Genomic DNA, 13627 nt, shown 5'->3' with positions numbered 1-13627 from the left:
AATATAATGTACAAGTTACACCTTTTGAATGCAATTACTGAAATAAATCAAGTTTTTCAAAATATTCTAATTTACTGGCTTTTACCTGTATGTGTGTTAAAATAAAAATGTATTTCCAAACTGAGTTGATGTTACGGCATGTTTGGAAATTACATACAATAAAAATATTTTCATTTCAAGCAATATTTACCTTGGCTTTACTTCAAAAGAAATGAAGTCAAAATTCCCACCATGTCAGACTTGTGCTGTGATGTCACTGTTCATTGCCATAGCAACTACCCAAACAATCTTTCATAGTAACATGTTAAAGGGACATTACAGTGTTGTGGTGGAAATTACGACAATAGTGTTGGACAACCACAATTGGTTTAAAAAAATCACATAAACAGTTGTATGACATTAAATACTCCAATTATAGTTTGATTATTTTACCTATATTTTATTCAATGATATTTTAAAACATTAGAAAAAATGTTTTTTACTATTCGTTTTTATCATTGAAGATCAAAAGTCTGGGTGTGAGACAAGCACAAAACGGTAATGTTTACATATAAATAAGGCTGCAAAAAGGTGAAAAAGTCATCGCAGACTAAAACAAATGTACTAAAACAGTTTCATTGTAATGATAACCATAAAGGTGTGAAATGTCCCTGTTTTATTTTTTTCATGAAATATGATCAGAGGACATAAAAGTGCGCGTAGTTAAAGAATCACCCTTATATTGTTTTATTAAGTGAAGCAGGAATAAATGAATGACATTCATCCTGGTTGTATGAAGTAATAAAAAGGACTTTTATCTAAAACTAAAGGGTTCCTTTGGTTCAGGTGAACCAAGTCATGTGCAATTTTTCTCTTTTCTTCTGTAATCAGCGGCTGTGAATTGAGGAAATCAGACCCTGAAACCCAGAGCAGCCCAGTGAGGTTTGGGGCGTTGACTCTGCCTCTCAGACCAATCGCAGTTCACGGAGAGACTTTGTAAACAACCCGTCCACGTTGCTTTCTACAACGCTGTTTCTTTTTGTGCGTGTTCTTTTATTGTTGTTTTTTTCGGTCAGGAACTCCGGCGCGGTGCTGCCGAGCTGCTGTGACTCCAAACCAGGTGAGAAGAATCCATGTTATTGTAGTTGTTTGTCAGCTCGCGCCCTGCCTGCTGCGTGTGCGCGCGCTCCTGTGAACGCGTAGTAGTAGAGAGTGGAGAATCAGCTGACAAGTTCCAAACAAGCCATGGCCGAACCGGGGCCGAACCAGGGGAAACTTTAGGGACACTGTGTACATGTCTACCAGATGATAGGAAAATAAGGGCAGTGGCAGAGTGCGAACTTTCTGTTCCTGTTTATTGAACTGATCGAGCGGCTCTGATCGCGTTAAATCCACCAAGGCAGCGCAGGCAGGAGTTATCAGGAGCGTTTCCCCCTTTTATTGCACTCAGAGGCTCACAGTACAACCCAAACGCACTGAAAGTTTTAGTCTGTAAAAAACTCCGCAAACCTAACGCACACCTAAAACCAGGTGGCCAGTTTATTGTTTTGGAAATTGTTGGATTAAGATGGATATTGCTGCTTTATAAACTCCGCGCACCTTCACGCGTGTATGTGACCCAGTGGCGTAACGACACAACAAAAGGCCCGTAAGCAACATTATCTGGGCCCCAAATGAAGTACAACACCCTGGATTACCCATATATGGAAGAGGATTAGGGCCACTGAAATTTCTTTTTTTTTTTTTAAGTTAACTGGTTTTAAAATTTTATTTCAGTTTAATATGGGAAAGAAGTCAGAATTCTGAGATAGAATTCAGAATTCTAAAAAAAAAAAAAAAGTCAGAACCCTGAGAAAATAATCTGAATTCTGACTTTTTTCACTCAGCTTCACTGACAAAGATGTAAGTTGTTTGAGAGGAACAGAAACACATTGGTGGAGAATGACGGAATTCTGAGAAAAAAGTCTGATTTCACAGAAAAAAGTCAGAATTCTGAAAAACAAATTCAGAATTTTGAGGAAAACATTCAGAATTCTGAGATTAAAGTCACAATTCTGAAAAAGTGTCAGAATTCTGAGAAAAAAAGCCAGACTTTTTTCCCATATTAAACTGAAATAAAATTTAAAAATCAGTTAACTTAAAAAAAAAAAAAAATTCAGTGGCCCTAATCCTCTTCCTTACCCATAATTCCAAGTGGTAGTGTAAAAAATAAAATACTCAAATACATCCTTTTTTAAAGAGCTTTATTGCGGTTTGAAACATATTATATGAGTTTATTTTTACCAACCATCTAATAAACTATACACAGTTATTAACATAGTTATTAAAATAACCGCTGTCTGCTTTGCTATTGGTGTCGTGTTTAAACTGCTCATCATTATGTTGAAATCTGCCATGTGTTGGGGTATAAATAAGGTCTGGTCAGAAATACTACTATCTGGTGGGTTAAGAAGGGATTTTTTTTTGCACCATTGCTTCTGCAAAGAGACCCAACGTACTGAAAGTTTTAGGCTGTTAAAAACTCCGACTTACAAAAATAAATGATTCTACTTCAAACCCACAACTAAAACCAAGTGGCCTGTTTATTATTTTTGTAATCATTGGATTAAGATGGATCCTGCTGCTTTATAAACTCCGCGCACCTTCACGCTTGTATGTGATCCAGTGGGTAACGACACAATAAAAGGCCCTTAAGCAACATTATCTGGGCCCCAAATGAAGTACAACACTGGATTACCCATAATTCCAAATGGTAGTGTTAAAAATAAAATACTCAAACACATCGTTTTTAAAGATCTTTATTGCGGTTTGAAACATGTTATATGAGCTTATTTTTCCCCGACCATTTAATGAACATAGTAATTAAAAGTACCACTGTCTGCTTTGCTATTGGTGTCGTGTTTAAACTGCTCACCATCTTGTTGAAATCTGCCATGTGTTGGGGTATAAATAAGGTCCGGTCGATTTCCTTAATATCAGGTGGGTTTAAGAGCATTTTTTTGCACCATTGCTTCTGAAAAGAGATGTACCAGTCCACAAAGTAGTGGGGCAACCAGGTGTCAGTGACGGGGCCCCTAAGAGGTCAGGGGCCCCTAAGCAACTGCACCCTAAGCAACTGCAGTCTCTGCTTACCGATTTACGCCATTGCTGTGATCACATGTTTAATGAGAGCCACAAAAAGTCTCTTGACATGAGGATTTTACAGAGTAATGGCATCAGATTAATGATGGAGTGGACTAGAGAGGAAATCACTCAGATTCCACCCACTGACTGACAGAGACAGATTGTTATTAGCAGCTTTTACAGCCTTCCAGCTTGTCAGAGCGCCGATAAGAAAAGGTATCAGAAATGGCTTAATTTCGGCCTTGCTTTAACCGGGAGACAAGAAAATGCGACTATCCGCTTTAAAGGGTAGATATTACCAGGAGAAAACTGCCTTAGTTAAGTGTGCAATTATGTTTTAAAAGCTCTTATGTATGTGTAAAACCTGCTGTAATAATCACCAGTCACCCTGAAGATGACAGCGTTTCTCTAAAGTTTCAGAAACAAGGGTGAAATCCACTCCAATGCAACCAGAATAATGTGTCTGCCTCTAGCGGTGGTGGGGGAATAATGCAGCCTGAATAGTGTGTTTTTGTTGTGGGCTTTAGAGTGTTCTCACTGAACGGATGTGTGCTGAGCATGGCTGTGTTCTTCCTCTGCACGCCCACCCTGAGAGAGGGCTGCCTGGAAGGTGGCTGCTTCCTGTAAAAACGGCTGGAAGGTTGAGTCTGCAGTCTTTTTGGCTGATGCTTGAAACACCTGCATTCATGGTGGTTTTATTCTAACCTGTGCTCATTCTGAGCAGATCTGGGGGCTGCTGCATCCTTATTTTTATTGCAATTTGTTTTTTGCACCTCTGTTAAGCAATAAAATAAGCTTTGACAATATAGAAGGTCAATGATGTGTGTATTCATAGCAATGGTTTTAGCCTGTATAGTTAATCTTATTAAACCAGGGTTCTGCAGCTGGTAGCTTGGTTTGTTTGTTTGTTTCGTAATCTATTTTCCTTCTTTGTTCTTTTTTGTATCACTTTGTATATATAAAAACATCACATAGAAAAAATATATTCTCTTTTTACAAACTTTTTGTTGTTTATTTATTCTTAAACCTAAAACATGCAATGGTTTTTTAAAACATAATGACATATTTTGTATTTTAGATATTAAAGTAGTCTTTTCTTTAATATAGGGCAATCAGTAAAATACTTTGAAAATCTAAATTTCAAGCCAATATTGTTTTCAGAATCCAGGACAAGACCTTATTACCGTTGGAACATTCAAGAAATCTGGATATTTTGATGGCAAAAATGAATGTCAATGTAATAACAAGAAACGCCAGCTTTCGCGAATGTAGTAGTGAGAAAAATAACAAAAGTGCTTCATAAAATTCATGAAACACACTCTGAGAATGAAATAAACTAATTTTTTTTGGTCCAACATAACCTTAGAGGCATTAATGCTGATACTGGCACTTTCATTTTTTTAGTTTATAGACCTAAATCTAATTCTTGACTAGGCTTATTAACTTTTTAACTTTACTTTTTAACTTTTCCATTTGCTTTTTGCCTTTTTTTCTTGACTTGTTAACTTTTTACAGCTGAATTTACAGTAGGTAATACATCATTCAAGGGATCATCTAATTGGTCAAATGCCAAAATAAGATGTACAGCCATGTAGCTGTATCTTTGCTGAATGGCTGGATATAGATCTTGTTCTTCTAGACCTCGCTGAGGGATGGGGGGACTACATTTGTAAGGCAAATTATCAAAAACTGTAACTTGCCCTATAAAGGGCTAAGAAGTAAAGTATCGGAGGCTTTATTTGGACTGAGGGAAACTGTATTTTTCTCTTTTTTTGGACCCAGGTTTAATAAAAGTGACCCATCTAAGGAAGGAGTGCATGGATGTTTCTTTTGTTTTTACTTAATGGTGGTGTTTCGTTAACCTGTAATGGACCGGAAACCCGTTGAGATGGCACTGGGCACTGATATAAAGTGGCTAAATAAAATGGATGGATGCATTGTTAAAGCTTTAGTAAGTTGCCGGAGGGAGAATAATGTGTGAGTTTTTTTTTTTTAAACATCAGACAATATTAGACATTAATCCAGAGGGTTTAATGTCTAACCCTCCTGGCTGCCCTCTGGCTCCCTGCATTAAGTAGGGTTCTGCTTGAGTAGTTCTATTTTCCTGTCTAGCTGCATTTATGAATAAATTAACTAACACTAAAGGTAAATAAGCATTCCTGCAGGTTCTTGAACTCAACCACTTGTAGTCAAAGGTTGGCGTCATCATCTCAATTCTACATACGCAACAGCCCGATGGGCCGGATGTTATCTTTTAACAACAGCTGAGCTACCAAGGTGGTTGCGTGTGTTGCTCATGCACCTCGCCACATGAGGAATCTTGTTTTATCTCAATGTTGTTTTTTTCGTATTCAGTTTGCATTTCACTCAGCACACTTTCGTTTCCTGTAAAATCTTTGCTGCTGTTGTTGATAAGATGGAGAGAATAAAAAAAAAAAGCCATCTCTTGCTCCTCAGTAGTGCAAAGCTCAGCAGTGACGTGTTTGTGTTCAGGGTGATCTTCTGTGGTAGTTAACCGGCCTGCTGTTTTATGAAAAGCAGCGTCACGTAACTGTTTCCTGGAACACCAGCTAAACACAAACAAGGTACCTGTTTAACACACTGAGAGCTCCTTTCCAAGGAGGACAAAAGTAAAGTGTTGGCTCAGAGTTAAATCTGAAACATCAAGAGAAACATTCCTTAATTAGAGCGAAAATAACTCCGCTGTAAGGAAGCGGCATGCACAGAGCTGAGACAATAACTGATGGTGTTTAGCATCAATGGAGCACTAATCACTTTGAGCAACAATAGTGGGCGTGAGAAACCGCACTGTAAAAATGAAGCTGAAATTTGGTTTGAAGTTTCACCTGAAACTTGTTCACAGTAATAATGATAAACATCCAACAACTGCTGAACAATAACTACTGTATAAAACCATCTCTGGTTCTTTATAGAGTGATAAGTACGAATCAGTATTATGGGTAACTGAGAAAGTATCTCTTATTAAACACATTTTTTAGAATGTCTTCTACTTGGACATTAAATATATATGGTATTCAACAGTGAACATAGTTAGTTAGTTTTAAAATGAAAAAATAAAGAAGGAAATGACAAAGAAGCTGAAAGAAGACCAAAGCAATGGACTGAGAAATATGAGGAGGAGAGAATCATCAAATTAAATGTGCACTGAGCTTTTCACAAAAAAAAAGATAATAAAAATAAATTATTTTTTTTAAACAATAATTTCGAAGATGTTATATTGGAGGACTTTTATAGACTTACATTACCACAGAAGTTTGTACAGGATTATGTTCGCGGCTTTCTTGGCAATTGTTTCTGAGACTTTTATATTGTTTATATCGATATTGGGATTGTATCCTCTCGACCAAAATTTAGAAATATATTGTGATATGTTTTTTTGCCATATTGTCCAGCCTTATATAGGGAGCTATGTTCAGGGGCAGAGCTAGATGGGGGGCCAGGAGTGGCCATGGCCACCCTAACCCCATCATTGGCCACCCTTGTGGCCACCCCTACCATTTTGTCCCTCTAATACAGACGGTGGCAGCAGTAATACTCTCAAGTGGGATGTTTTTACTTATTTAACATTTTAATTTTCCATATGTAAACAATAACCTAACAAAAAAAAAACACTGCGGTTATTTATGCACATGAATATACTAACATTAAAATTGATAACACCATTCATGCTCTTTTCAGAACTAGATTTTGTCTTATATTGGGTAAAAAGAAAATTATGTCTCTGCAAGTCATCTAAGGAATCTTCATTGAAATCAGAGATAAATAACTGTTTTAATAACAGGTAATCTATTTAATGAGGATATTAGAACATGTGAATATAAATGTTATGCAGATTGATTATTAGTAAAAGTAGGTAAATAATGACAATGAATAAGATGTTCGCCCCAGAATTTAAAACTGAAAAATTTTGTCCACTATACCTTTAATTTAGACAGCATGGATGTTTAAATATATGCATCTATTTGTTAGCAAAGGCTGTAGGAAAGTATAATTTGTCTTTATTTAGAAAATATGGATGTTTTGGTTGCTCATTTTCCTTTTGGAACAGTTTAGATTAACCCTGAGGTTCCAGCACCTATCCGCTTTTGGCTACCCCTCAGTGTACATCGGTTATTGCCTGGCCACCCTTATAAAAATGTTCTGGCTATGTCTCTGGCTATGTTTACAATAGATCAAATATTATATTGCTTTTTCTTATATCAGTTACATATTGATATTCTAGCAGGCAGCCTCATAATGTTCCCCCTTGCTTCCAAATCAGTTGTAGTTTTAAGGGTTGTGTTTCAAGCTGATATAAGGTTTTCTGTACTATTTTTCTTTAGGACCCTTAGTTTCACATAGGATCTTGACACAAACCTCCCACATGTATTCTTTAATGTAAGGTAACATAAATCCTCATATGTCTTGAATTTTCCAGTTTCCCATAATTTGTGTATCCTACTAATGATTTGTAATTTAGACCAGAGCGCTTTAATAAACCATGCAGGGTTCACGTTTTCACTGCGTTCCTCTTATTTCAGCAAGTAAGAAGGTAAATGTGTTTAAAAAGACATTTTCCTCGTCCGTTACACTCAGTTAAAGTCTGGGTATACAATTCTGTTGTAACTCTAAAAGATTCAGCATAAGCAGCATCTGTGCAGTGATACTCTGGGGAGGAAACCTGCAGTATATGTCAGTCAAAACGCTGTTACACTAAAAAAATGAGTCCACAATGAGATTGTTCTTAAGTGCAGAGACAGTCTATAGAGTTCAATGTTATCAAAGCCTCCAAAGATTTGTTAAGTTTCCATTTACAAACAAGCCATTTAAAATTTAACAGTTAGGTCAAGCACTTTGAAATAAAGTTTGAAAATGTATTATAAGTGTATTTATTGTTGTACGGTATTTAAAAATCCATTATTATGTACTGGAATTTGAAAATAAATGTTCAACTCTATTGATAAATGGAAATAAAAAAAAAATTCATAGGTCAAACGTTATTTCTCATTCCATTTCTATGTTCTTTATCAATGTGCATTTTCAAATCCTTCTTGAAATTGCATTTTGTTTTTGCTTGCCTTTTTTTCTTTACCGTTTTGATCCTTGAGCATGCTGAAAACCAGTTTAACCAATCACATTTGCTACTCAGATGTAACCAGCTTCCTAATTGGTTATTTTGTTAACAAAGTGTGGCAGTCTAATCAATGAGAGAGTTTAACTGCTTTACAGCATATTTTGGAATATGTATTAAGCTTTAAGATTTAAATTAGAAAATTGTTTAGCTTTTTTTTTTATTTTACATTCGGTGGCATATATCCCTCACATAGGCAGGCTAGATGCACAAAATTACATCCTCTTATGAGATAGACATTCCAAAGTGTCAAGCACACCTATTTCATGATAGTACAGTTACAAATATTCTATTCACTGAAGTTATAATTCACAGAGCAGTTCAGATTATGTAAACGGCCTCTTCTTTGATTGCAGTGGACAACATATATTTGATTTATACACCTTAAACATGAATTTGTAGAGCTGTGGAAGTGAACGAGTAATGAACGGCATTCAAATAATCCAATAAAACATGTTTGTCTTTATTGCAAAGTATTTGTTTTAAATAATAGACATATATTGCTTTATTTTGTTGTCCAATATTATAGTGGTATGTGAAGATCCCAGATAGACCTGAGATGATATTCAGAGAGAAAGTTTGAGAACTCCTTGGTTTCCTTCCTGATGGAAAAGAATTCAGCCATCTGTTCTGACTGAAGATCTTGATCACAGCGGGGTACCCAAACGCTTATTTAATGCCTGCTTTTGCAGCCATCGCTGAGCAACTGCAGACTCCTGGCTCTTTCTTATGACTCCTGCTGAAAATTCTTGATAGGATACCCAGCAATCTTCCACTCAAATTTCTGGTTTATTCCTTGCAGCCTTGAGAACCTCTTTTCCATGTCATTGTGTATTCTCACAAACACGCCTTGCTGGCCATCGCCGTCACTCTGCCTAGTCAGAGGTCCCAGACAGGGATTTCTACCTGCGTATGTTGCAGTCTTAAAACATTTGTAATCCACAGTTTGTAGAAGGAAACCAGGCATACCATTTTTTCAGATCCCCAAATCCCCATGTTCTTGTACCTGCTTCGGTCCTCAAAACTGTCCAACCTTACTGGTTTCCTAGTTTGAGAGTTTTCCCCATAATATCCAATCTCTATATCTTGCAGTTGACATTTCCTGCAATGTGTTGTCAAACCTCTCTGGAACTCTGTCACTGGTTTAAGGAAGGATTCCTTTATATACTTTATGTATCCATAATATCTTTTTTAGAGTATTAGATTCTTCCAAAACACTTGTGATGCTCCCATTTTTCTTGTTTTCAATCACAGTGCTCACCATCCTGCTCATGATGCTGGTTACAAACATACTAGTGTTAGCATCAACTTACAAACCTTCTTTTTTCTTTTTGCCCTCTACAGAGGACATTAAGACATGATCCAGAGACATAACATAGCTTCCAACAGCTATTGTACCATCTCACACTGTTCAGGATGGCTATTAATTGCATTGGCAGTAAAGGTCAAATTATATCAAACAGTAAGACACTGACTTTATCAATCCAGACCATTAGGTGGTGGTAGTAAGCTTAAACTGCAATTATTGCCATACAGAACTGAAGAGAGAGTTGCATCTAGCATCCTTATAGATAAGAGAGTCCAGCAATAAGGTCCTGCGACAAAGGACTGGGCAAGAATGCTTTTAAGGTCATGAAAATAATGAAACCTGCAAGAAAAACATCTACATGCTCGTGTGATCCCTGGATGTTATGGCCGAAGGGCCCAGTACTGCCGGAAGTTTCGATAAGGTGGAGGCCGGAATCCAAAATACAGTTTTTGTTTTGAGAGCAAGTTGCAAATAATTTTCCATCAGCCTTGAAGTCTTTTGTTGCTGGGCTCCACATGGCAAATCCAATATTCCGAATTTGTTGGCATTTTCTGCCTTGAAGCCAGTGTGCACATCCAAGATATTATCCTATCTCACCTTTGAGTTCAACCAACGCAGCCAGCTTGCGTTCAATCGCAAGCCAGCCTACAGCTCACCTCACAGTCCTGCTCATTCCCAGCCTTTCTGATCGCGTCGACCACTGACGGCAACCTGATCAATGCCCAAATTGCCGTCGACATCCTCTGTAATTGTAGATACATCAGGTATCCTCCAAATCCAAACAGAAGAAATCCGAGTATCATAAATCCAAACACCCATACGTCTTCCACATCCTCGACTGTCAACATTGTAAAACACACCATCTTCCAAGCCTTCCATGAGTCCAAGGTCGGGGCAGGACGGCTCCCCTTTTCCCCTGTCTTCCACCTGAGAAAATTTGATCAATTGCAATTGCAGCTGACCAGATCTATTGTTTGAATTTGGGAGATATGAAGCAAGGGCTCAGAAAAGACAAGACACAGCAAAGCAGGGACAGAGCAGGGAGTTACAGGGAGCAGCAGGAAAATGCGACCGCCTCCTTTGAGAGTCAGAACAGAACCAGTGGTGTGCATCACGCTAGTAAATAGACACGCATCACCTGATCCAGGTGCTCTAATGATTCCAATTTTGACCAATTCACTCCTTTTTCTTTATAATTGGGAAGTAGAAAACAAAAAAGAAAAATTGTGCTGCATGTCTCACAGCTCATATCTTAGATGATGCAATAACTTTTTATGCAGCATAAAATATTATCTGCATCTATTAAAGCATTAGGTCTGATCCTGTTTTACATACAGCTTGATTAAATTCAGATTAAGTGCTTTCAGGATTTATTATCTGTAGATATGGAGAGATCTTTAACTTGATGCATTTATTTAAAGAAAGTCGCATTTTTTAGAGGTAGTGGTTATTATCATAGAAAAGTGTGATATTAATTTTGACATTTCTGCTTTTAAAACCTGATGTTGTCTAAGTTCATTTGAGAAGTATGTTGAATCATAGGAGGAATGGACACTTGGACTAAGTCCATCAGGTTGGACTTTATGAACCTCTCTTTTTAGCAAAGTGGCTTGAAAAACACTCAGGTCAGTTTCTATGACACTCTTTCAGTAGTGCTTTCTCAGACTTGTCTGATGGGAACTATAGCAACCAGAGCCTCCTCTCTTCTGCCATAAATCCCACTAAAAAGTGCTAGATGTTAGATGGACATATCAAATTCACATCTAGCAGTCAGAAATTGTGTGAGGGAGTGGATGTGTTTTTTGTTTAAAGCAGATGCTTATGTTTTTAAATGACTGTTCACAGTTGTTGCGACATCATAAGTTGCCCATCTGAGTCTTATTGCTGTTATTAGTTTCTACAGAGCAGTGCTGCTTATTCTGCCTGTGGTCAGAATGTTATGGTAGACTGATGAGAGATTATGTTGCTGCGTTACAATGGGACAACTTCAGACAGGGGCAGATAGGAAGCTCTGTCCATTCAAATCTATTTAAAGGTGCAGAAATATTTCTGTGGATGGGGCCATGTGTTTGTTAGCTAACTAAAATCCTCCTGATGTATTTGATACAGAAACACATCAATGGTGCTTTCAGGAGAAGTTTGGACAAATAAATAGGAGAAAGATTTGATCTATGGAAATTCTTATTCATCCTTTTGCTTTTGATCACATGACTGATGATCAAAAATGTCTGAAAAATCCTCAGATAAGTTCTCTTTTCGCAGGAAACTACAACTTGATAGAACCCTGATTTAATTACTTTAATTGGGTTTTTGCTTTACGTCACTTACTGATTGCACATTTTTCTGGGTTGAACAATATAGCATTTGAAATATCTAATTTACATCTTTCCACAATAGTTATGTGGAATAGATAGTGGCAATCAAAATGTTCCTCTGATGCGAATTAGGCACACTCCAGCTTGGTTTTCAAAGAGGACGATACTTCCTGAGACCAGGTTTGAGATGATTTCACTATCTGGCTTAATGGAAAGTCTGCTACAAACTACTTGTAAGCTGAATAAAGAGTTTTCTTTTCAAATGTTAGTTATGCTTAACTCCTGTGGAGACCCGGAATAAAAATGTAAACTAGCTGAAATTGAGGGTGAAAAACGTTCATGTAATTGGAAGCATAGTGCACTTCCTGAATATAAATCAAAGGAAAACACGGTTTCATAAAGAATCTGTAAAACGCCGACTGAGGCTCAGCCTTTGCTGCATATTTTTCACATAACTGTAAGATGCATCCGGCGTTCATTTGCCTGCTCTCTGAGGCGTGACGCTTGCTTCTGTTTTTTTTAAAGTAATCAGGGCAACAAGTGTTGCTTTTTTGCAAATACACTTAGGAAGACATTACAGTGGTTTGAAAGGTGCGTCTTGGTGTTTTTTTAGTTTTTTGCTGCTGACTGTGCAGAGTTGTAGTGCCTAAAACTCCCCGGATCCTCTTGGTGTAGCCCTCCCATAGGGGCTGTCAGAGTTATTCTGTCATGAAGCCCGTGGGCAGCTGTTTTTATTTTTTTTAAAGCTGTTTACTGCTGGGGGTTTTTTTTAAACCCACAGCTGATCTCAACATCCGTTACAGTTCATGTTATTTACTGGCACAAAGACAGGAAATGGGTCATGTTTTCCTTCATTACCTATTTGCATTATTAAAATGTATTATGTTTACAAGTTAAAGCTAATGTATGATTTCAGTAAAAAAACAAAAACAAAACAAAAAAAATTAAAGGGATTAAAGAAGCATTATGGCTGTCAAGTATTTCTATAGCAAAACAACAACATCTTATGCCTTGGTGCAGTACTTGAGTTTTCCTCTTAAAGAATAAAAACACAAATTATCTTCATTTTATTACTTGTTTCAGAAATAACTGAGAAACTATTTGATTTCATCTAGTTGCAGTGACCATTTAAAAAGACTTCAGTTCATAGGTGATAGAAGCCTGACCTCTAGTGGTCATTAAATGGTCATACAGCTAACCATCTCAGAGATTCGGATACTACAGAGATACTACATCTTGAATCAATCAAACAATCAGTCATTCAGTCAGTCAGTCAGTCAGTCAGTCAATAGTTCAAACTTTGTCTTAAAGGAATTAAAAACAGGGTACTAAACATCACATCCAACCAGACAATGTTTACAGAGAAACAAGAAAATAAAATCCACTTAATGATGAAGAAAGATAAAAATGCAGCTGTATTAGAGTTGCTAATGTACAGAAGAGGATTAGGGCCACTGGAAAAAAAAAAAAGTTAACTGATTTTTTTAATTTTATTTCAGTATAGTATGGGAAGAAAGTCAGAATTCTGACTTTTTTCTCAGAGTTCTGACTTTAATCTCAGAATTCTGACTTTTTTCTCAGAATTCTGACTTTAATCTCAGAATTCTGACTTTTTTTCTCAGAATTCTGACTTTAATCTCAAAATTCTGATTTTAATCTCAGAATTCTGACTTTTTTTCTCAGAATTCTGACCTTTTTTTTATTGTCAGAATTCAGTCAGAATTCTGACTTTAATCTCAGAATTCTGAGAAAAAAGTCAGAATTCTGAGA

At 36.9% G+C, this 13627-nt stretch overlaps 1 long non-coding RNA gene across 1 annotated transcript in view; it reads left to right on the top strand.

Moving 5' to 3' along the window:
• Nucleotides 1–978: 978 nt before the first annotated feature.
• The window catches only part of LOC107084298, a 153906-nt gene continuing 141257 nt past the window's right edge, over nt 979–13627 (top strand). The window contains exon 1 of the long non-coding RNA XR_001481216.1: nt 979–1099. This is a non-coding gene — a long non-coding RNA (uncharacterized LOC107084298). The remainder of the gene's footprint in view (nt 1100–13627) is intronic.

The sequence above is a fragment of the Cyprinodon variegatus genome, unplaced genomic scaffold, assembly GCF_000732505.1.
Source record: "Cyprinodon variegatus isolate N-32 unplaced genomic scaffold, C_variegatus-1.0 Scaffold97, whole genome shotgun sequence".
NCBI classification, from domain to species: Eukaryota; Metazoa; Chordata; class Actinopteri; order Cyprinodontiformes; family Cyprinodontidae; genus Cyprinodon; species Cyprinodon variegatus.
Note: the sequence above shows the minus strand (reverse complement) of the source record. Positions and strands in the feature narration are given on the sequence as shown.